This window comes from Pleurodeles waltl, chromosome 6 (genome assembly GCF_031143425.1).
Source record: "Pleurodeles waltl isolate 20211129_DDA chromosome 6, aPleWal1.hap1.20221129, whole genome shotgun sequence".
In the NCBI taxonomy this organism is placed as follows: Eukaryota; Metazoa; Chordata; class Amphibia; order Caudata; family Salamandridae; genus Pleurodeles; species Pleurodeles waltl.
This window is the reverse complement of record NC_090445.1, coordinates 1,393,276,851-1,393,302,684: the sequence shown is the minus strand read 5'-3', so window position 1 is coordinate 1,393,302,684 and position 25,834 is coordinate 1,393,276,851.

The window sequence follows — 25,834 nt, the reverse complement described above, 5'->3', positions numbered from 1 at the left end:
AACGGAAAAAATGGAGCGTTACTAATTGTACGGCTGTTGTGTAGCGACTAGGAACAGGAAGTATACCCAATACAAGGCCATAACATCACCAAAATTAAAATCAGGAAAAGCAGAGGGGAAATGAAGATTCACAAAACACTATGTGCATGGGCGTAGGAAGTGTGGGTGATGCAGGGGATGTATCCCCCCCCAGATTTTGGAGGGTGGGGGACATGGGGGTGAAGGTGGGGGGGACAAGGGGACAAAATAATTTCCCCTCGCATCTATTATTCAGAGGGCCATTAGCGCACAAAAGCGCTACTTATAATAGCCCTGTACTGACCATTCTCCAATCTGATGGTAACAGAATGAAGGTGAGTCCGGAGGCCCCCTGCGCCCTCTGCCCTTTTATTTGTCCTGTTCACAGCTGTGGGCATTAAGGGTGCACATTAGAACAAAGGGTGTGAGGATGAGATAAGAGTTTTTGATGATTGCTGTCTGCATCACCTGCCGCCTTGAAGAGGAGCACTGCAGGACACCTTCAAGAGGAGCTGCAAGACAATGAGGAAGATCTAAAGAGGAAACAGAGTACCACTCACCCTGATGCCTGCAGGCTAGAAAGGAGACTCTGTGAAACACAATATTTGTATTTGACTAAGATCACACCAATTGGTGAAACAGTGAAGTCAAGATTGAGCCCAGATTTTACCTTTTCACACAACAATTTAGCTATTAGAAGTGTATATTTTTCTAACATTTATGTTTGATGTTTTGTTATCTAGGTAATGAAGGGCTTGATTACAGTGTGGCTAACAGGGAGAAGCCATATTTCATTTTGGGCCGTTATGCCTAGCGTTATTATTTATGTTGTTGTTATCGTTACATACTTAAGCATATTGAAGTATAGTACCTTTTCTCTATCTTTTCTTCATTCTACTCTGAAACAATCTACCCTATGCCACTGCACCCTACACCTCTCTTCTCCACTCTGTGCTACTCTACGCCACTGCAATCTATGCTTTACCACTCCACTCTACACCACTCTACTGTTCAGCACTCTACACTACGCCACTGCAATCTATGCTATTCTACTCTAACCATTGTACACTACACCCCTGCACTCTGCCAGTGCACTCTTCACCACTTTAATCAAAACCAATGCACTCTATGCCACTGCACTCTATGCCAATCTACTCTGCACCACTGCACTCTGTTCCACTGCTTTCAATGCCACTGTACTCTGTGCCACAGCACTCTATGCCACTATACAATACACCACGGTACTCTGCGACCCTCTAATCTGCAACTTTGCACTCTCCGCCACTGAACTCCATGCCACTCTACTCTGCACCAATGCACTCAATGCCACTGTACTCTGTCCCACTGCACTCTTTTCTGCACCACTGCACTCTAATCTACTCTACACCAGTCCTCTATAGGGCACTTCACTCTACTTTGAAATCAACTCCTCTATGCCACTGCAATCTACGCAACTCCATTCTATATTATGACAGTCCAGTCTACCCTGCACCACTCCAATGTACCCTGCGCCACTCTAATCTGCTCTGCACCGCTCTATGCTATTGCACTCTACATCACTATGCAACAATCTACTCTTCACTACTATACTGTACTCTGCAGCAACCTACTCTATGCCATGGCACTCTATGCAACTCTATTCTACTCTGCACCACTGTACTCTATGCCACTCTTCTCTACTCTGCATCACTCTACATCACTGCACTCTACACCAATGTATTCTATGCCACTCTACTCTACACCACTGCCCTTTATGACACTCTACTCTGCAATACTGCACTCTGCCACTGAACTATACACCTCTGTACTCCGCACCACGGCACTCTACTCTGCACCACTCAACTAAATGCCACTCTACTGCACTCTACGCCAATGTACTATATGCCACTACACTCTATGCCACTCTACTCTGCATCTCTGCACTCCACCACTGCACTCTACACCAGTCTACTCTACCTTGCACCACTCCACTCTAACATGCACCGCATCACTCTATGACACAGCACTCTGAACCACTGCAATCTATGATGTGCCACTCCACTCTGCTCCCTTCTACTCTTCAAAACTCTACGCTACTGCACTGCACGCTAAACCAGTGCAGTCTTTGCCAATGCACTCTACACCACTTTACTCAAAACCAATGCACTCTATACCACCACACTCTACGCTAATCTACTTTGCACTACTGTACTCTATGCTACTTCACTCTAGACCACCCAACTCCACTCTATGACACTTCACTCTGACGTTACACTCCATAATACTAGACTCTGACACTCTATTCCATTAAACTCTAACACTTTTCCACTCTGTAACTCCCTACACAACTCCCTATACGCCACTCCATTCCACTTTACTCCACTCTATGCCACTCCACCCCACTCTATGCCACTTCAATCTACGATACTCTACTCAACGCCACTGCACAACCCTCTATGCCACTCCACTGTACAACAATGTACTATGCTCAACAACACTCTACCCAACTTTCTCTATGCCACTTCAAGTTACTTTACTTCACTCTACTCCAGTTCACTCTTCTTTATGCCTTTCCGCTCTACGACACTCTGCCACTCCACTCTATGACACTCTATTACACTGTGACACTACTCCACTCTACTACTACTGGCGTTGGTGCTTGATTAGAGATTCAGATCTCCATTGATTGCCTTCTCACTCATATGAGACGTGAGTCAGATTTATCTTCGCCGTTTTGGTTTCAAGCGCTCTGTAACCCTTTTAACTCAAGCTTAACGAAGGCTTAGGATGATCCTGATACTTGTCTAGGGGATTGAAATATCGTCGGCCAAAGTACCGTGACTTGAATTTGTGATATTGTACATAAGGTGGCATAAGCATAGGTACTTTGAGCTAATGACTTCTTGATTCACTATTTGAGTCATTCATGTAAAAGTCGGTGTATAAAAGCTTGTAAATCATTATTGTGGATGCTAACCTTGTAGGAAAGTAGCCTCTTTCTAGCTTGGTTACCCCCACATTTGGCCTGTTTGCCAGTGGGTTTGAGTGTGTCTACTGAGATCCTGCAAATCAGGACCCCAGTAGTTATGCTCTCACCCTTAAATTATGGTTGTTGCATACTGGTAACCTAGTATTTCACCCAAAATTGGCATACTGGTGCCCCCTTACAAGTCCCTAGTATAAGGTACTTAGGTACCCAGAGCATTGGGGTTTCAGGAGATTCCCATGGGCTGTAGCATTTCTTTCGCCACCCATAGGGAGCCCATGGAAAGGCTTCTGCAGGACTGCCATTGCAGCCTGCGTGAAAAGGTGCATGCACCCTTTCACTGCCAGTTACACTGCACCAGGTCACTTATAAGTCACCCCGATAGCAGGCCCTCCAGCCCTGAGGGCAGGGTTCAGAGCACCTGTGTGTGAGGGCACCCCTGCACTAGCAGAGGTGCCCCCATGACCTCCAGGACCATTTTCCCAGACTTCGTGAGTGCGGGGATGACATTTTACACGTGTACTGGAAATAGGTCACTACCTATGTCCAGCTACATAATGGTAACTCTGAACATAGGTATGTTTGGTATCAAACATGTTGGAATCATACCCCAAGGCTTTTGCAAGCATTGGTTGTATGATTTCATGTACTCTGGGGGATCCTTAGAGGACCCCTAGTATTGCCATTCCAGCCTTCTGAGGTGTTCCAGGCAGCCCCAACTGCTACCACCTCTCAGCCAGGTTTCTTCCCTCCGGTTGCTTGAGAAGCTCAAGCCCAGGAAGGCAGAACAATGGATTTCCTTTGGGAGAGGGGTGTTACACCTTCTCCCTTTGGAAATAAGTGTTACAAGCTTGGGAGGGGTAGCTTTCTTCCCCAGGCCACTGGAAATGGTTTGAAGGGCACATTCGGTGCCCTCCTCGCATAATCCAGTCTACACCAGTTCAGGTACCCCCAAGTCCCTGCTCTGGCACAAAACTGGTCAAAGGAAAGGGGAGTGACCACTCCCCTGTCCATCACCACCCCAGGTGTGGTGCTTAGAGCTCCTCCAGAGGGTCCCTGGGTTTTGCCATCTTGGATTACAAGTTGGCATTGAACTCTGGGAGCATCTGAGTGGCCAATGCCAGCAGGTGGTTTCAGAGCCGTCCCCTGATAGGTGCTTACCTGTTTAGCTGACCAATACCCCTTTCAGGGCTATTTAGGGTCTCTCCTTTGGGAGGTTCTTCAGATTCGGATTGCAAGACTTCAGCAGGAATCTTCTGCATCCTTTACTTCACATTCTCACCGAAGAAAATTCATCTGGACCCTCCAGGAACTCCACAAACTGCAACAAAGAAGCAAAAACGACTTCTGCAACATTGTATCTTCAGCTCTTGCCAGCAAATGCAACTGTTTCCTGGTCGTGCATCCTCAGAGGACAGCCTGTCCTCAGCCTGCACCAGAAAAATTAAGGAATCTCCCTTGGAGTGAAGGAGTCACTCCTGTGCTTCAGCAGGCACCTCCCTGCAACAACGACCATCTGCGTGGGTCCCCTTTCCTGATGAGTTGCATGGATCCTGCATCACAGGTGGTGGACTGAAGTGGTCCCGATGGTCCTGACGTCCTACTGTCCAACTTTGGTGGAGGTAAGAGCTTGCCTTCCCATGCAAGTCAGTACCCCTGTGCACCACGTGTTTTTCAGTTGCCAAGGCTTGTTGGCATCCTTCTATGAAGTTCTTTGTGCACAATGTAGCTCCGGCCACCAGCACTCCTTCCTGCGATGCACAGCTTCTTGAGTGGTTCTCTGGCTGCGTGGGATCCTTTGTTTTTGTGCTGTGTGGGCCTCCTTTTGCAACTCCTTTGTCCCCGTGCTGGGGGACTTCTGTGTGCGCTGCCTGGTCTTCTGCGGGCTCTCTGAGTTGCTGAGAGCCCCCTCTGACTCCACCTCCTGGGTAGAGTCCACCAGGTCCCTCCTGGTCCCGGGCAGTGCCATTTCCCTCTAACCGTGAGCTTTGCGTGTGCCAAGGCTTGTTGGTGGAATCCAGCGACGCACACCAGACTGCAATCATCCATCCAGTGTGGGATATCATCTGTACCAACCAGTAACCGGCATCCATCTTCTTGGGTGCAGTACAGACTGTTGTTCTTCATCAGTGGTTCTTCTTTTGCACCTTGATTCGGGTTAGCAGGGGCTCCTGTCCTCCCTGGACTATTCTGTGCTTCTTGGACTTAGTCCCATTCTTCCATAGGTCTTTAGGTCCAGGAATCCACCTTTTGTGTCTTGAAGTCTCTTCTGGTTCTTGCATTATCTTCTTTCTCATGTTCTTGTGTGTTCTAAGAAAGTTACTGTGATTTACTCCTGCTTTCCTAGGCTCTGAGGTGGGTTCTATTACTTACCTTTGGTGTTTTCTAATACTCCCAGTGCCCCTCTACACACCACACTTGCCTAGGTGGAAAACCGACATTCGCATTCCACTTTGTTAGTATATTGCTGCATACTAGTGTATATAATTGGTGTATTACTTATCTCCTAAGGGAGTATAGTCTCCATGGTATTTTTGGCATTTGTGTCACTAAAATAAAGTCCCTTTATTTTTGTAACACTGACTATTTTCTTTTATGTGTGTGAGTACTGTGTGACTACAGTGGTATTGCACGAGCTTTGCATATCTCCTAGATAAGCCTTGGCTACAGCTACCACTAGAGAGCTTGGCTTCTAGAAACTGCATACATTTCACTAACAAGGGATAACTGGACCTGGTATAAGGTGTAAGTACCATAGGTACCCACTACAAACCAGGCCAGCCTCCTCCAAACCACTGTACTATATAGGTTACTTTTTACATTTTTCTTGTAATTGGTGACAATGGGTCATCCAGATAACTTGTGTAATGCCCGAATACCAGTCTTTCTCGATTTCCCCTGTTGATGTTTTCCCACTAAATTTGATTTTTTTTTTTATTTTGATTGAACAAATGCATGAAACATTCCATTTGCATATTACTTTAATATAATTGTTTATGGGAGTGGTGCTGCATTTTATTCAAGGGACCCCTGTTCCTTTAAAGTTAGTTTAATCTCCATTCTAGGACATTCAACTTACTCCATGACACTACGCCACACCAGTCGATGACACATCATTCTCTTTTATGCCATTAACTTTAAACCATGCTGAATAGTAGTCTTACTAGTGTACAGCATGGCTAAAACACATTGGCAAAGGCAATAGAACTTGCGTAGGTGAGACCTATTGGCTTTGTTGCATTTGCCAACGCTTGTTTATAAGGTATGAACTTCAGGGTGACTTGCAATATCCTTATGTACGCAGGGGGTATTTTACCCCACATAATACATGGTCACACCACCAACTTCCCCACAAACCACTTAAAACCTTAGTGCATAGCTTCTGTCATTCCAAGCTATTAAAGTAGAGAGAAGAAAGAAAAGCAACATTCCATTTTTTGCTTTAAACAGCTGCATTAATTATGCTCTGTGACCTGATCTGCCCTTCACCTTGGCTGCTAGCTCTGGCAGAAGGCATTGTAATGTCAGAACTCGACTGTAATATCCCTATCATAGTCATTTTCTGATGTCTTTTCTTTATAATCAGTGAATGCCTTTTCTTTATACGCAGTGACTTGGTGCATCACAAACAGCCAATTCGAAAGAAATTAGTGACTGCAGTTTATACACAGATTAAAGAATCCATGTTTATATAGCATGTAACTCCAAGAGCTTCTTCAGTTGAAATGCTTCTAGTTATGACTGATGTGGCGCTGAGCTTCCCAAGATCACACACACAGGAGTAGAAGTGTTATTAGAACTATGGTTTCCGAGCACAGTTTACAACTGTTGTACCTAATCGCTTTTGATATCTCCGGTGCGCTTCCAATTGGCATGAGGCGAAGGGCATGATGGGGGTGGGGCACAAAGGGTATGTTCTTCCTTTGTACCCTCCTACCTTTGTTTGCTGGGTGCATGAAGATGCAAGGTTAATCAACATGTTATTTTCACATTTGAGCTAATTACTTTGTGAATGTAAATAATAATACAAGATACTTTCAGACTGTGAAAACATGCTTTTCTTTCTCCCTATTTCACTTCCAATATATATGGTGGTGTATATTTATCGGAACCTTGGGTTCGCAAACAACAAGCAATTTGTATAGGGTTGATTGAAAGTCCTCAGGGCTGTCCCTGTCCCCCCCCAGAAATGTATTGTCTCCTACGCCCTTGACTATGTGCTCCGATGATCAGAAATACCCTCAGCCTAGGAAGATTTCTATTTTTGCGCCTTCCCCTTGAAATTTTAAACTCACACCTTTCTGGTTGTATCCCATCACCCTACTTCTTGCATTGCACCACCTACTTTAAACCGATCATTGTACACAGCGCTCTGTAGGGTGACATTAAATATGGCATTTACATGGATGACTGCACCAGAATGGTTATTCGTGGTGTCGCCGCTGAGAGTGAACGAGATTTTCGGTGAAAATTCTGACAGTGGACAGAGTTAGAAGTTGACTAGCCAAGGCTCAGGCTGTCAGAAAGACTACAGCTAGTTTCAGGCTGTAATATGAGATCCTTCATTCTGCAGGCCACAGGCAGGTACCAGATTAGAGGCACCATGAAGTAGGCGTCAGCAGTAAATAGCACAAATCTTGAATAAAAGACAGCCTGGATGACATGCAGCTATGGGTGGAGTTTCAATCCAGGCAGATTTCGGTCTCATATGACCCACCCCTGTTCCCCACCCATCTTGATGTAGACCAGGGGCTTTAAAGCTCCTGGGATGGAAAAGTTATCTAATATGGATTTTCAGGGAATAATTTGCAGAAATGTGTGCTTCTGAACTGATTCACTCGTTTACCCTGGCACCTACGCATAGATGTTGTCCACTTTGAGCTGTGAAACAAAACAGATCTGCTGTGTTTCCGTAGATCCCATGATTTTCCAGGGGCCTGGTAGTGACATTAACTGACCTGTGTGAAATAAAAGGCCACTCACAGTGAGGGATCAGGTTTTGCTCCTGTGATCTGGTGAGGTTCTGTCAATCTACATAAGGTACAATAAAAATGTGATCCAGGCAGTCTCTCAGGTCATGGTCTGTAAATGAACAGCAGTGAGACGCTAACTAAACAGAACATTTGAGCAAACACCTGTTGGTCTGGATTGTTTGTACCTGTGAATTGTTGAGGGTATAAATTATAAGGCATTTGAATCTCCTGCGTAGAGGCTTACCTTGGTTACTTTTGGGTTGTAAATCAGAATATGGTGGACAGAAATATTTACTTAAATAGATATCATGGCTTAAATATACTTTACAAAAATATCTTGCTGCTTGGTGCAGATTTTCTATATACTCCAATGTGCCAATATTTTGGTGAACCATATTTAGAGAAAGATATTTATGTCAGATGACCTCATTCTATATGAGAAATGTACGGGCTACGGGCTGCAAATAGTGCTTGGCTTTAGTGAAAACAATTAATATTGAAGGGTTGGCAAAGGCTTCACTCCCAAGAAACCACGACCGCCAAGAGAGAGATCATAATTAGATATCCAATATAAAAGGGACGTTTTGGATGCTGAGGAAGGAGGCTAGTGAGCCCTGAAGATGTAACAGGAAGAATTAAACTTTGCGTGCTACCACAGATAATGTTTGAACAGACCCTGGCTATATTATATTCCTAGCAAAGGAAACAGCATGTAAGAGGTAGCAAATGTATAAAACAATGATTAATAAGCACCCTAATGGAAATCCCTCTAAATGGGCCCTTTGGTGTTATCCATACATGCAAAGTGCCTTTTGGGATGCTTTCTCAATGTGAGTTCTAGTTGGCCAATCATTTGATACACACTCTCTTTGAGGGCTCGCTGTTTGCTGGGTAAATGGTATATATGACCTTGGATTGTGGCAGGATCTCACTTATGGCCATTTTACCATACCCAGTATCCAGGAGTGGGGTGGGGGATAGGGATATCTAGGACTTTTTGGCCTCTATCGGTAAGTTAAAGATAAGACATCTGTTTTCAGACATTCTAGGGACCACTCTTTATTAGTGGGTATTAAACATAAAAATATGAATACAACTCCATAATTAGTGGTTCAGGCTAAAAAAACAAAAAAACTCTTCGACTTAAACTTAAATAAAGTTGGCAAGTCTTTAGCTGCAAATGTTAAATTTCAGATATAATAACTCCCTAATAACAGCACTCACCAACTCGCAAAGGGTCACCAGGACTAAAACAGTGGACACATTAGAGATTTAAAAAAAACTTTTACAAGGCTCTTTACACCCGAAAGATCAGGGTCACTGTAGAAGCTTGTGCGACCTTTCTTAATCACGTTCACATTAAATCTCTCTCAGGTGCAGAGAATAGTCCTCTCAAACTGATGAGGGAAATCTTACCGTCAATTAAATTCATCCCCAGGGGCAAGGCACCTAGGCCCGACGACCAGCCGACTGAGCTCTATAAGCCCATTTCTGAAACAATTTTGCCCCCTTCCTAATGTCTATTGGGCCATTTTCCCACAACTAGTGCTGTTACAGCTACATCAGCAGAACCTACTATAGTTGTAATTTCTAAACAAGGAAAGGATCATCTTGATGTTTAAAAATGTGGACCTATTTCTCTCCTGAATATGGATCCAAAGATATATGCAAACATTCTGTCAAAACGTCTTGAATCTTTGATTCCTAAATTAATCCAGATGTCACAACATGAATTTGTGAAAGGTAGACTTGCATGTGATAATATTCATCTCTTTGGTCACATTATTGAGAAAGCAGCACTTGCAGGCTCTCTGGCCACAGTTGCGATAGCCTTGGATGCTGAAAAGGCTTTCGATAAAGTCTACCGGCCCTTCCTTAAGGCTCCTCTGAATCGCTATGATCTGGGTGATGGTTATGTCCCTATATGCGTACCTCACTACTAGGAGTAGGGTTAATGGGCCTCTCTCTTCCTCCTTCTCCTTACACCAAGGTTCTCAATAGGGCTGTCTAACTCCATTGTTATTTCTCTTTGCTATAAATTCTCAGCTAGTGCTGATTAATGATTCCTCGGACATTAGTGGCATCACTTTTGGTTCACACACATTCAAAACAGCTGCCTAAGTGGACAATATTCTTATTTTTTCTGAAAACCCTGACATAACTATTCCCACAGTTCTCTCTTTAATCCAATCTTTTGCGGAATTCTCAGGATACTCGTTGAATAGCGATAAGACAGAGGTTATGCCTCTTGATGTTAATTGTCAGTCTTCTTGTATTGGGCAATCAGGCCTCCATTGGCAACCAAAAATGATTAAGTATCTTGGTATATGGCTCTCTTAGGACCTGGCAGATTCAATAACTGCCAACGAACAGAAAATATTGGATAAAATTAAAGATAAATCATCTTCATGGTCACCTAAATATATATCATGGTCAGGAAGATTGGAGACTTTAAAAATTATGACCACACCTCCTGTAAACTTTTTGACCATGATGCTCCCTGTTCAATTGTCTTCTAACTTTAGATAAATTTGCATCCAATTTTTTTGTGTGCTAATAAAAAGCCTCGGATAAATCTTAGACACTTAGACTTCCGTGCTTAATGGGAGGATGTGATGTGTTAAATTGGTTTGACTATCAAACAGCTTCCCTTGTAGCCCGTTGCGTGAGTTGGCTTGATACTTCAAACTCTATGGTGGTTCCTTGGCATTTAATTGAACGTCATCTTATGTTTACATATTCTCTCTTTTCAGCTTTAACCATGACCTCCTTAGCTTTGGCTCACCTCTTCTCATATCTTTTATGACACATCTCGAGCCATCAAGCTTCTGGATAAGTCTTTGTCACCTAGTCTATGTAAATCTTCAGCCCTTTCATTATGGAATAATTTGAGAACATTGACTACAATTTCAGGTGATGTAGGTCCAGTATGTGTCGAGAAGTGTCTGAATGTAGAATCTGAACTGATGGAAGATGACCGCACTCTCTCCTTTGATGTTTTACAAGCCAATTGTTCATTATCTAATGTGGACTTGTATAGTATTTTAAAAATTAAAGCAAAGATTTCAAAACTTGGGACATTGCCCCTTCAGCCTTTCTCCTCTTATCCAACAACTGAGTAAAGGGGGCCATGTAGCATTCAAAATATATATGACCTTGCATAGTGCTTTGATAACTCCTTCTTCACCTTTTAAAAACAGTGGTCTTCATTCCTACAAGAGTCAAACTCATCCGAGTCCCAACTATTGCTAGCCTAATAACTCTTCTAAAGTTCTTAACAGTAAACTTATCCCATAACTTATCCCAACCCTCTTTCAGACATGTTTCTATACTGCACATTGTCTTTATTGAATATCAGCTAGAATGTTTAGGTTTCATCAACTTGAAACTGGTCTGTCGGTCCTGTAATAAATCTGCTGGTACTCTTGATCATATGTTTCTCGCTTGCAAACACCTCTCTAACTATTGGAATGAAGTCAATGATTGGATCACCTCTATTTTCAAGGTATCCTTTCCCCTCTCTATCTCTCTTATCATGTTGGACTTATATGTATTTGTAGGAGGCTGGACTGGCTTGTAGTGAGTACCTAGGGGTACTTGCACCTTGCACCAGGCCCAGTTATCCCTTATTAGTGTATAGGGTGTTTAGCAGCTTAGGCTGATAGATAATGGTAGCTTAGCAGAGCAGCTTAGGCTGAACTAGGAGACGTGTGAAGCTACTACAGTACCACTTAGTGTCATATGCACAATATCATAAGAAAACACAATACACAGTTATACTAAAAATAAAGGTACTTTATTTTTATGACAATATGCCAAAGTATCTTAGAGTGTACCCTCAGTGAGAGGATAAGAAATATACACAAGATATATATACACAATACTAAAAATATGCAGTATAGTCTTAGAAAACAGTGCAAACAATGTATAGTTACAATAGGATGCAATGGGGACACATAGGGATAGGGGCAACACAAACCATATACTCCAAAAGTGGAATGCGAACCACGAATGGACCCCAAACCTATGTGACCTTGTAGAGGGTCTCTGGGACTATTAGAAAATAGTGAGAGTTAGAAAAATAACCCTCCCCAAGACCCTGAAAAGTGAGTGCAAAGTGCACTAAAGTTCCCCTAAGGACAAAGAAGTCGTGTTAGAGGAATAATGCAGGAAAGACACAAACCAACAATTCAACAACGATGGATTTCCAATCTTGGGTACCTGTGGAACAAGGGGACCAAGTCCAAAAGTCACAAGCAAGTCGGAGATGGGCAGATGCCCAGGAAATGCCAGCTGCGGGTGCAAAGAAGCTTCTACTGGACAGAAGAAGCTGAGGTTTCTGCAGGAACGAAAAGGGCTGGAGACTTCCCCTTTGGTGGACGGATCCCACTCGCCTTGGAGAGTCGTGCAGAAGTGGTTTCCCGCTGAAAGACCGCCAACACGCCTTGCTAGCTGAAAATTGTGCTGTAAGCGTTTTTGGATGCTGCTGTGGCCCAGGAAGGACCAGGATGTCGCAAATTGCGTCAGGAGAGAGAGAGGACGTCGAGCAAGACAAGGAGCCCTCTCAGCAGCAGGTAGCACCCGGAGAAGTGCCAGAAACAGGCACTACGAGGATGCGTGAAATGGTGCTCACCCAAAGTCGCACAAAGAAGTCCCACGTCGCCGGAGACCAACTTAGAAAGTCGTGCAATGCAGGTTAGAGTGCCGTGGACCCAGGCTTGGCTGTGCACAAAGGATTTCCGCCGGAAGTGCACAGGGGCCGGAGCAGCTGCAAAAGTCGCGGTTCCCAGCAATGCAGTCTAGCGAGGTGAGGCAAGGACTTACCTCCACCAAACTTGGACTGAAGAGTCACCGGACTGTGGGAGTCACTTGGACAGAGTTGCTGGATTCGAGGGACCTCGCTCGTCATGCTGAGAGGAGACCCAAGGGACCGGTAATGCAGCTTTTTGGTGCCTGCGGTTGCAGGGGGACGATTCCGTCGACCCACGGGAGATTTCTTCGGAGCTTCTAGTGCAGAGAGGAGGCAGACTACCCCCACAGCATGCACCACCAGGAAAACAGTCGAGAAGGCGGCAGGATCAGCGTTACAGAGTTGCAGTAGTCATCTTAGCTACTATGTTGCAGTTTTGCAGGCTTCCACCGCGGTCAGCAGTCGATTCCTTGGCAGAAGGTGAAGAGGGAGATGCAGAGGAACTCGGATGAGCTCTTGCATTCGTTATCTACAGTTTCCCCAGAGACAGAGACCCTAAATAGCCAGAAAAGAGGGTTTGGCTACCTAGGAGAGAGGATAGGCTAGCAACACCTGAAAGAGCCTATCAGAAGGAGTCTCTGACGTCACCTGGTGGCACTGGCCACTCAGAGCAGTCCAGTGTGCCAGCAGCACCTCTGTTCCCAAGATGGCAGAGGTCTGGAGCACACTGGAGGAGCTCTGGACACCTCCCAGGGGAGGTGCAGGTCAGGGGAGTGGTCACTCCCCTTTCCTTTGTCCAGTTTCGCACCAGAGCAGGGCTAAGGGGTCCCCTGAACCGGTGTAGACTGGCTTATGCAGAATTGGGGACATCTGTGCCCAAGAAAGCATTTCCAGAGGCTGGGGGAGGCTACTCCTCCCCTGCCTTCACACCATTTTCCAAAGGGAGAGGGTGTAACACCCTCTCTCAGAGGAAGTCCTTTGTTCTGCCATCCTGGGCCAGGCCTGGCTGGACCCCAGGAGGGCAGATGCCTATCTGAGGGGTTGGCAGCAGCAGCAGCTGCAGTGAAACCCCAGGAAGGGCAGTTTGGCAGTACCCGGGTCTGTGCTACAGACCACTGGGATCATGGGATTGTGCCAACTATGCCAGGATGGCATAGAGGGGGCAATTCCATGATCATAGACATGTTACATGGCCATATTCGGAGTTACCATTGTGAAGCTACATATAGGTAGTGACCTATATGTAGTGCACGCGTGTAATGGTGTCCCCGCACTCACAAAGTCCGGGGAATTGGCCCTGAACAATGTGGGGGCACCTTGGCTAGTGCCAGGGTGCCCTCACACTAAGTAACTTTGCACCTAACCTTTACCAGGTAAAGGTTAGACATATAGGTGACTTATAAGTTACTTAAGTGCAGTGTAAAATGGCTGTGAAATAACGTGGACGTTATTTCACTCAGGCTGCAGTGGCAGGCCTGTGTAAGAATTGTCAGAGCTCCCTATGGGTGGCAAAAGAAATGCTGCAGCCCATAGGGATCTCCTGGAACCCCAATACCCTGGGTACCTCAGTACCATATACTAGGGAATTATAAGGGTGTTCCAGTAAGCCAATGTAAATTGGTAAAATTGGTCACTAGCCTGTCAGTGACAATTTGAAAGAAATGAGAGAGCATAACCACTGAGGTTCTGGTTAGCAGAGCCTCAGTGAGACAGTTAGTCACTACACAGGTAACACATTCAGGCACACTTATGCGCACTGGGGCCCTGGAGAACAGGGTCCCAGTGACACATACAGCTAAAACAACATATATACAGTGAAAATTGGGGGTAACATGCCAGGCAAGATGGTACTTTCCTACAGTATTGAGGCCCTCTTTTGGGTTTTCTGATACTGATATTACCTTATTGGATCTTCTTTTTACGGTGGCAGTTATAGTTACCTTGTGAGATTGATAAGCTCTGAACAATGTTGCTTTCCATACGTGGTGGGCTTGGGTTACTTAATTTAGGAGTACACATAAAGTCTATCTGTTTCCATAAAAATACCTGTCTCATCATAATCACTCTGGCATACACTGGACGTCTTTATGGCCATAGTATAATGGACTTGCTATTACTACTCAGTCATTTTTCTTCATGCAGGAAGTAATCAAGTTTACACTCCCATGGCACCTACCACTATATCCCCCGCACCCACCCCTTGTTTCTTCTTTCTTTCTTTTTTCTGCCTACATCCATCAGATTCTCTCATCTTCCTCTTTCATTTTCTCTTTTTTCTTCTTTTTATGTTTTATTATTATGGTGTATATCTTAGTATGATGTATATCTTTGAGACCTATGAATCTTTGATCTCTATATGCTTCCTTTTGTAGTTTTGTGATTAATGCATAGTATCAATATGACTGTGTTGTGCTCTTCGTTACAATTTATACATTTGACCAACACCCTCTAAGGTTATGAACATGTTCTCAACTTTGTTCCCTACTTCGATTTTTTGATGCCACAATATCCTTTGGTGCAACAATATCCTTGGCCCAACGTTCTGTATTTATATACTTGGTTGTATGTTCTTCTGGCTTTTTACTATATGTGTGGCATACTCACACTTGTTTGGGCTTCCTGAAAATCATTGTACAGGTTGTTTTATTCTTTTTTTTTCGTATTATTGCTTTTTTATTGTTTCTTTTGTTTGCTAAAAATCAATAAACTATTTGGATAAAAAAAACTGTATGCCATGTAAGTATGACTAACGTGCCAATTGCCTGCTTAGCGAATGCAAAACACTATTTCTGAATTCACAGAATTCAGTTTTATCCCATAAAAGGACTGATGTCTATGGTGTTTTTATGTGAGTGAATCTCCACCTGTGCGTGGGGAGTAGACATTCCAGGACCAAGAGTGCCTAGAAATTAATTTACCAGTTTATGGGTACCCACAGCCTCTTTTACCAGTCCTGCCCTCCCTCTAAGTGGTTAAAGACTTATTGCTGACAGGAAGGAAACTACACCCATAATTGGCAATTGGTATTGGGGAAGAGGGTTCTACACAGGAAAACATATCTACCATGTGAGCAACAAAACAAAACACTAAGGCCCATATTTATGGGCTTCTGGTGCAGGGAAGTACAGCTAGTCACCTTGCTGTGTTGCCCTGCATCACAGGGAAAAGGCAGGGATGCGTTATATCTATGGCGTGTGGTGCATTCCTGTCCTTTTTCACTGTGCTGGTGCCGTTTGGCAGCTTGATGCAAGGGTGTCTGAATTGTAGGCAGGGTTGTTTTTCTGCAGGAAGGAGCACCTTCCTGTAGAAAATCAATCCTGGGAGGCCTGTTCCTCTTTCTATGTGTGCTGCACAATGCAGCACACAGAGAAAGAGGAAACAACAAGGAGAAATAAAGATATTTCTCCTTGTTGCACCTCCTACCATCCCTAGGTTTACAAGCGCTTGTAAATGTGGGGATGCATCAAAATGAATGGGTTTTGTGTGGGAACACCCACTGCAACATCGATGCAATGCCTCACTTGCACAGAGTAAGACATCACAACAGTTTGCACTGCCTTGACTTACTCCAGATCTATGAGGCCATTCAAAGCCCCTCAAAGTGGCTTTGCGTGGCCTCATTGATATGATATCAAGATTTACACCATTGTTGAGTTACAAAAAGTGATGCAGCAGTGGTGCAAGGGGCTCATAAATATGCCCCAAGTGCATTTTCACTTTAACAGTTTTTCTTTCACAAACAAATATATAATATGATAAATATTGTGGGGGTCTATTTTGTTATACAGAAAAGAAATTCCTAAAACTTTTTCAGGTTTCTATTCTTGGTGAGCTGTAACAGGCACAGCTTTCCAGGAATAACCTTGAGCTGTTTTGTGAACACCAATTAGTTCGGAATCTGTGCCCATGTGGAGTCCTAAACCTTTGGGTGCAAATTAAAGATTGAAATTATTTCGGGGTCACAGTGGGTTGCAGCTGCGACCCCTGGTTTGCTTCCTGAGATCCCTAGCACTGTCATTGCAACCCCTGGCCTCAGAGGTATAAGGGCAGTGTCAGAAAAAACAGGAGTATAACAAGGCTTCGATCTGCCTTGTTGACTTTATGTACCTCATAGCTACATCGTGTGCATGAAAAGGTATAAAAACACTCAGCATTAGGTCCATACAAAGAAATAAACTTATTGCATAACAATTATTTATTTTTTCAAGTGAAACAGGCCCCATGTAAAAGAAGTCTGTTTGACTCCTGCTGCCTCTGAGCATGTGAGGGGAGCAAGAAATACGAAATAAAGCAGTAAGAGAGGGAGGGACACAGAGATGGAGAGAGAGAGAGAGAAAGGGAGAGTGAGAGAGAGAGACTAGAGGGTAAGGAGTACGAGAGGAAATGTGGACAAATAACAAAAGGAAGAGCGTGTGAGGACACTACAGAGAGACAGATGAGAGACTGAAAGACTGGCGTGTGTGTGAGAGAGTGACAGAGAGAGATTAAATAGGGAGTGTTAGACCTGCCAGCCTGGGGGTGGTCTTCCCCCAAACGTTTTGCCTATTTTATCTCACGTTTGCTGATCTGTTTTTTCAGCCTTAGAAATCTGTGAATGTTACCACTGCTAACCATGTGCTCTCTCCCTTAAAACATTGGTGTAGCCACAATTGGCATATGTAATTTATTTATAAGTCCCTAGTAAAGTGCACTACATATGCCCAGGGCCTGTAAACTAAATGCTACTAGTAGGCCTGTAGAAATGATTGTGCCACCCACTTAAGTAGCCCTTCAAACATGTCTCAGGCATTCCACTGCAGATGCTGGGTGTGCAGTTTGACTGCCATGTTGACTTGGCATTTAAAACCCCTTGCCAAGCCATAAACTCCCCTTTTATTACATATGTTATCTCTAAGGTAGGCCCTAGATAGCCCACAGGACATGTTGCTATGTAATTAAAAGGCAGGACATATACTTTTAAGTTTTTCATGTCCTGAAAGTGAAAAACCCCAAAATTGTTTTTTGACTACTGTGAGGCCTACCCCTCTCATAGGTTAACATTGGTTATTCCTTATTACATTTAATAAAGTGTTATTCCTGTCTGAAAAGGAGTAGACCTGTCATGTTTAGTACCTATGGAACTGTAATAATATACCCTCTTTAATGGTGAAGTCAGATTTTCTATTACGACTTCGAAACTACCACTTTTAGAAATCTGGCATTTCTGCTCCTATTCCTGTGGCTTGCAGCCCTTCTCCAAAACACCACTGGTCTGGGATTACAGCTGTTTTCCTGCATTCATTCAAGACAACCTAACTCAAAGGAAGTTTAATTGTGACTGAGTGGCCATCTGCATGTTGATGGGCAATCCTTGGCATGGTGGGAGAAAGGAGCTGGCTCCTGCTGCCTCTGAGCATGCAAAGGGATCAAGAAATAAGAAATAAAGCAGTAAGAGAGGGAGAGACACAGAGATGGAGAGAGAGAGAGAGAGAGAGAAAGGGAGACTGAGAGAGAGACTAGAAGGTAAGGAGTACGAGAGGAGATGAGGACCCATAACAAAAGGAAGAGCTTGTGAGGACACTATACAGAGACAGATGAGAGACTGAAAGACTGGCATGTGTGTGAGAGGGTGACAGAGAGAGATTAAATAGGGAGTGTTGGACCTGCCAGCCTTGGGGTGGTCTTCCCCCAAACTTTTTGCCTATTTTATCTCACATGTGCAGATCTGTTTTTACAGCCTTAGAAATCCGTGAATGTTACCACTGCTAACCATGTGCTCTCTCCCTTAAAACATTGGTGTATCCACAATTGGCATATGTAATTAATTTATAAGTCCCTAGTAAAGTGCACTACATATGCCCAGGGCCTGCAAACTAAATGCTACTAGTAGGCCTGCAGAAAAGATTGTGCCATCCACTTAAGTAGCCCTTCAAACATGTCTCAGGCCTTCCACTGCAGATGCTGTGTGTGCGGTTTGACTGCCATGTCGACTTGGCATTTAAACTCCTTGCCAAGCCATAAACTCCCCTTTTATTACATATGTTATCTCTAAGGTAGGCCCTAAATAGCCCACAGGACATGTTGCTATGTAATTAAAAGGCAGGACATATACTTTTAAGTTTTTCATGTCCTGAAAGTGAAAACCTCCCAAATTGTTTTGCACTACTGTGATGCCTACCCCTCTCATAGGTTAACATTGGTTATTCCTTATTACATTTAATAAATTGTTATTCCTGTCTGAAAAGGAATAGACCTGACATGTTTAGTACCTATGGAACTGTAATGATATATGCTCTTTAATGGTAAAGTCAGATTTTCTATTACAACTTTTAAACTACCACTTTTAGAAAGATGGCATTTTTGCTCCTATTCCTGTGTGCTTGCAACCTTTCTCCAAAACACCACTGGTCTGGGATTAGAGTTGTTTTCCTGCATTCCTTCTAGACAACCTAACACAAAGGAAGTTTAATTGTGACTGAGTGGCCATCTGCATGTTGATGGGCAATCCTTGGCATGGTGGGAGGAAGGAGCTGACACACCTGGATAGGCAGTGTCCTGCTCCCACAAAAAGGAATGCTTCACCAACTGTAGTGAGTCTGGAGCCAAGGCAGGAATGAAGGGCCTCTGTGTATTTCAAACACTCCTCTTTGTAGTCACCCCACTTCAAAGGCACCACTGGGAACAAGAACTGGACATCTGACCCTACCAACTCACTACTTTTCCAGACATGTAGATACTCTGTCAGGAATGACTGTACTCTGCTGGAGTTCTGCTTTGGAAGAACTGCTTTTCTGCTGTGCTGGCCTGCCTACTGCCCTCTCTGCCTGGGTGAGAAGGACTCCACCTACATCCCTTGAACCCAGAGAGACTCCAGGGGCTTGTCTACATGCCTCCTGTTCTGAAGTACCACAGACATCAAAGACTTCCAGCAACTCTACACCACCACCTGGGTTCTGCCAACTGTGAGTCATCCCTGCTAAGTGGTGCCAGTCTAGTCCTGGGCCCTTGGAAGTGGGTTTCCCTGTGTTGAACCAGCAAAATCCACTATTTACAGACATTGCGCTGGTCAGAACCGATGTATCTCATTCAAAGCTTCCACATCGCTGCTCGAGGACATTGCATCACCGGCTGCATGGCTTCACGACAACGCATCATCTTCATCACCAAAGGACTCACAAATAACGCATCCCTGACTGCATAGATCAGAACTGACACATCACTTGTGCATCGCCTCCTCTTTGGCATCAACACATCCCCCATCCAAAGGTACTTTTGCAGCAGGACAAGGTTGGTCCCAGAATCCAACCCGCTCTCCATTGTAGTAGGCTTGACTATTCAGATTTGCCCCAGTCGAGCTCGACTAGATAGCCTCAGGTGGCCTTTTTGCACTTCTAAGCACTATACCTGCAGATAATCTTTAAATATTCATATCTCAACTTCTACTTATTAGATTCAGGTTGTTTATGGTCTTGTTTTACTCCTAAAAATATAATCTATTTTTCTAACTTGTTGTGGACTCTTTGTGGTGTTCGCTGTGATACTGTTTTAAGAAATGCACAAATACTTTACACATTGCCTCCTAAGTTATGCCTCCCTGCTCTGTGCCAAGCTACCAGAGGGTGAGCACAGGTTAATTTATGGTGTGTAACTGACTTACATGACTTGGATTGTGGTCCCAACTTGGACAAGGTGCATACCTCTGCCAGCTAGAGACCCAATTTCTAACATAGAGGTGACAGGTGTGAATGAAATATAGACTGACAGTTGTGAAAGAAATATAGACAGGTGAGAAAGAGAGTGAGATAGGTCAGAGCGATAGGTGACAGACACATCCGCAAGTGAGAAAGAGATACTCTAGAATCAGAGAGAGGGAGAGACCATTGAGATGGAAGACAATATCAGAGATGTGATACGTAGAGAGAAAGATGTGAAAGAGATGGTAAAGACAGACAGACAGAAAGAGAGGGAAAGACAGGTGTGAGAGAGAGTCACAGTAATGAGACAGGTTAGAAAGACAGCTGAGAGAGTTGGGGAGGTGAACGAGACGAGAAGGAAGACATTAGAGAGAGTGATGATAAAGTGACGGAGCTGAATGAAGACAAAGATATTATATTGTTTAGAAATACTGATGATAGGAAGACAGATAGAGGTTAGAAAATCACTGTGAGAGGTGGAGAGGCGGAAAGGTGAGAGATATTGAAGTGCTTTTGAGACATACAGGTTCAAAAGAGACAGGAAATGGATTATAAGAGAGGTGAGAGGCAGGTGATAGAGGTGAAAAAGAGACAGAACTGGTGAGAAAGTCAGGTGCGTGAGAAAGATGTGAGATAGTATGAGATCAGTGAGAAAGACGCAGTTGAGATAGAATATAAGACAGCAGGGGTCAGAAAGAGACAGAGGCAGGTGAGCAAAAATAGTAAAAAATATACAGATAGTTGAGAAACAGATGAGAAAATGTTGACAGCAGGGCAAAGATTATACGGCATCACTTGTTGTGATGTCATTGGTGGTCAAGTGACATGTGATGTCCCTTCACCAACGCCAGGCATATTAGTAAATCAATGTCCATGAATTACAGACAGTTTTTAAAGTCATGCCGGACACATACTGGTGGTGTGCCCAGTGCTTAATTTGTAAATAAAAACGTGCCTGTACTCAAAGCTCTCCTAAAACAAAGGGCTGCTGCAATTAAATGTGTGACCACAGGAAACTGAGACAGTGCAATCCTAAACCCACCTCGGGCCTCTTTAATCCATTTACAGGAACTCCCTGCTCCTTCAGCTCACTCTTGCAGCTTTCTCCCTTTGTGAGGCTTTTGTGTCTTTCTCTTCCTCCCTCTTTCACATGTGTGTCTTTTTCTTGCAGTAATTGTCTGATCCAGAAAAATAAGTGCCGGCCCTCAAAAATAAGTGCTGGTGCCACCCACCAGCACTCAGCGGCTCAAATTAAGCACAGGGTGTGCCACCCCCATCAGGAATTTATAGTGCATAGCTATCAGATAAACGGATGTAACACGACATCAAAAGGCCCATCATAGCAGATGGATGTCTGTAACTGTGCAAGTCAACAACAGTGACCAGGGGATAACGGTTGCGCTTTAGGTTTGGAAATTGTGAATGTGTGGGGATATATTGGTTGAATAGAGTGTGGGATAGCAACTTCTCACTGCATTACTTATTTTCATAGGATAACTATAAAATGTCATTATAGTCTGAAATCTTTGTCTAATTTACTTCGTGTACTCATCCATTTCTAGTGACGTGTACAGTAGTATAAAAATACCACATCTTGAAATAATTGCTAGGCAATAAAATGCGAGGAGTGATATAAAATGACATGTACTGAGATGGTTCATTAATAAGCAAGAACTTAGGTTCTTAGTATGTTATAAAGAATAGTTATATATTTCAATTTTTTGTGTGTGCCTGTCTTTTTCAGCCCCGAAGAAGCAGTAAACGATAAACATCTAGGCCGTAATGCCTGAATGTGAAAACAATGAATGGAAAGTATTCTTACTTGAATGATTGATGACATGATTTAATAAACTGAAAATTGCCAAGCATTTGTCATCTGATCAGAATTTACTAACATTACATAGTACACATACGGCCCCATTGACCCTCTTTCTCAGCAGATACCAACTCTGTAAATAGGTGTAACTTCAATCACTGGTGTAACGAAGGCCTCTGCAGCCCCGATGTGCAGGGTTGGGGGGCGAGCTCAAGAGGGCCCCCTCAGCACAGCACCTGACCTGGGTGGGACCCCCTCCATGTTCTTTACAGGGAGACCGCCTCTAGTTTCACTACGCCACTGACTTCAATGGCCACTTCAAATGGCAGGAGTGTAAATGGGTCATCACAGAGTATTCAGTTCATATTAGATACTCGGTACCTGTGAATTGTCTATGCCTCCTCATCATAACATGGAATTCAAGCTATCATGTCCATTCCCAGCTCTCCTCTCTCCTGCTATCGTCTCTTCCAGGGTAGCCCTCTATTATCTCCATAGATGGGTGCAGCCATAGAGGGTTGCAACCTAGCAATCATCTATACCTTATATCTCGTGGTAGTGCAGTACCAGAGAGTCAGTTCTATATCCTGTATGTCTTTGGAGGAATACGCACTCTGCCTCTCATACACCATACATCTGCATTGGCCCTTGCTGTGTAATGTACTGCATTGGCTGCCTCGATATCATTTGCAGGGAGGCACAGACCTTCGTTCTTCATCCCATCTTTATTATGACACGCACCGATCACATATTTGTAGCAAGCAAACCTCTGCAGTGGCAGCCAGTGAAGAAAGGCACAAATGCCAGTGACCTGTTTCTAGCCCAAAATGCACTATGCTACCCTGCCCCAGATACTTTTCTATAAAATCCCTCCCCTAGCAGTCTACAAGACATTTAAGGTTCACCCCTTTGAATTGACTGTTTCTCTACAGAATCAGGTAGTAGTGTTATGGCAGAAGACATCCACATACTCAAGCCTCCGCACTGAAACTCCCTTTCACCAATGATTTAATGAAACTTGATCCTCTAAGGTTTGGAAGAGAACTGAAAACACTCCCGTCTGCTCTGGCTTCAGACCCTATGGAAACTAGTCTATCTTCCTATAAGCTATCACACATTTATGCTCCTAACCTGTTCCATCTCAGTCACCGCAGAATATACTCAACTGGGACCTTCACCCCCTCCCTAGCACTTTTGATGCTATTCAAACCCTTGATGACCTGCTTAAAACAGTCTTTGTAGAAGAAAGCTCCAAAGATATGTCATTTGTGTGCCATTCTTCCGATCTTATTGAATTAACAATGATTGACATGTCCCTTTGAAGACATAGATGAATACGGTCAATCTACTTTCAAACCAATGGAGTACACATGGGATGTCTGATATTATAGTGGGCCATGATCACTATGTTGTACTCAATTCTTGTACAGCTACAATCTGCATTTGCATAATCAGTGCCAAAAGTAGCAATTAAGACCATGCCCCAATAGTGGGAATGCTGGAGTGAATTGGCCCTAGCATGTTTTGTAATCCCATGGTCAGTTGCAAGATATAAACCTTCAAAGTCTGCATTGAGCGGGAGACACAGTGTTAGGCAGTTATTCTCCAGGTCATTGGTCCTGAAACACACAAATCCAATGTATTGGAAACATTGCTGATGTTGCATTAAGAACTCACTGGACTGTCACCATTCAACACTACCACAAGGGAGTGGCAAATAAAGGCCTCAACTATGGATATGTACAGAGGGGAAGAGAAACATACTAGTAAAATTCAATGTTGCTTTGTGATCAGAAAATCTTGTGTTCTCTGAGGTGAAGGCAGAGGAGGAGCCTTACTGCAGTGTTTTGGTTTGTTGTATTATGTGTACGATGAAACATGGGGTGCCATGCTATAGTTAAGCCTGGGGATCATGTGTGTGAGGATAGCTTGCAGTTTTTGTTCGTATACTAGGTATGGGAAGATGTATCACGTTTTTCATGTGTAAACATTTCTCTTGTTGGCATGTGGTATGAGGTACTGAGTCCATGCTTGTCCCTCGTTTTCTCACTTGTCTTCACGTAGCCGGTGGGACATCAAGTTCCTTAGGCAATAAAGCCATAGGCTGGTGTGCTGTTTTTTGTTCTATTGTCCACAGGACAAGAGCTCTGTATTTTCAGTGTTTAGGTCTTGGTGGTTAATTACCACCCATATAGTCATACACCTTGCATCTAGGGCAACAAGGAAATCCTCTAGACTTCTACAGATCTTCTGGGCCATTCAGTTTTAGAATGATTTGCTTGTAATAGGTAAAGTTGAACAATATGAGTAGGTCTTGTAAGTTGGTTGTGTAGATGTTAAATAAGAGAGGTGAAAAGATGGACTCCTGAACAGTGCCTCAAAGGGTGAATAAGAAAAACTATAAGAGTTTCTCTTTGAGGTATGAAACAATCAATGTTATAGTGTTTTTGTGTATTACAAAATGCAAAACTCTGGCCCATATTTATACTTCTTTTGCGCCACATTTGCGTCATTTTTTGATGCAAAATCGGCGCTAATTTACAAATTACATTTCGTAAGTTTGCGATGCTTTTGGTCAAAAAATGATGCAAATGCGGCTCAAAAAAAGTATAAATATGGGCCTCTGTGTATCCTCTGATGGTGCGTTGTATCAAATGCTACCAATGGGTTGAGAAGAAATATGGCAACCAAGTCATCCTTATCCACTGTGCTGTTATGATCATCACATATGGATACAAGAGCCGACCTTCGGCTTGCACTCGGTCCGAATTGAGATTGCTTATTTTACAATATGTTATTTTATTCAATGAAATTGGAGAGTTGAGTATAAACTGCTTCCTCAACTGGATTACATAGGAATGAGCCATTTGTTAGCAGCAAGTGTTATGCTGGGCTGTATGTGACCGGTTCTTTTTCTTGAAGAGTTGTCTAATCTAATAGGTTTTCAATTTGGGAGCGAAAGATTGTAGTTTCAAGTACTCGTTCAGTACACTTCTAGTTACCTCCTCTACACCGGCTACGTGAAGAACTTCTTTAGAAATTTAGGGGGGCTGAGTCTGAAGGTGATCCTAGTGGACAGGATGGACAGTATGCACTGGAAATGTAGAATTATTTTTTAGAGAGGGCACCGAAGGTGCTGAAAGATGAATGACTGTGGTTTTCATCTTTGTAGTGCACCTGTCATGTATAGGAGGAGTGTTAGATGTTTTGTTCTTTCAGTAGTTTTCTATCTTGGGCAGTCAACATCAATTATGTGTGGAATAGTGTTGTCTTTTTTGGGTTCCTATGGCCACTTTGAATATTCAGCACAGTATGATTTGTCATTTTTATACCTTGATTTCCCCCACTTGCGTTGAAGGATGCTGAGTTTCTTTTTAATTTTTCTGAGCTATGTGGTCTTTTTCCTAAAGTTACGTCTGTTTGTGGTCTATAGAGATATCTGGTTCTCCAATATAGTTAAGATCCGTTTGTAGAAGGTGGCACTGACTGCCTGATTAATGTATCTGCTCCTAGATCAGCACAAGCTATTTTCAGCAATATTGAGCACCGGCATAAGAGGAATTTGGATACGCTTTCAAGCAGTATCCTTAACTTCAAGACCTTGTTTTCAAAGGGAACAGTTTTTGCTTATTTTATAGGAAAAAATAAAAGGGCATTCCAGGGTGCACAAATGTTTACAGTACAGTGTTGAATGAGTGC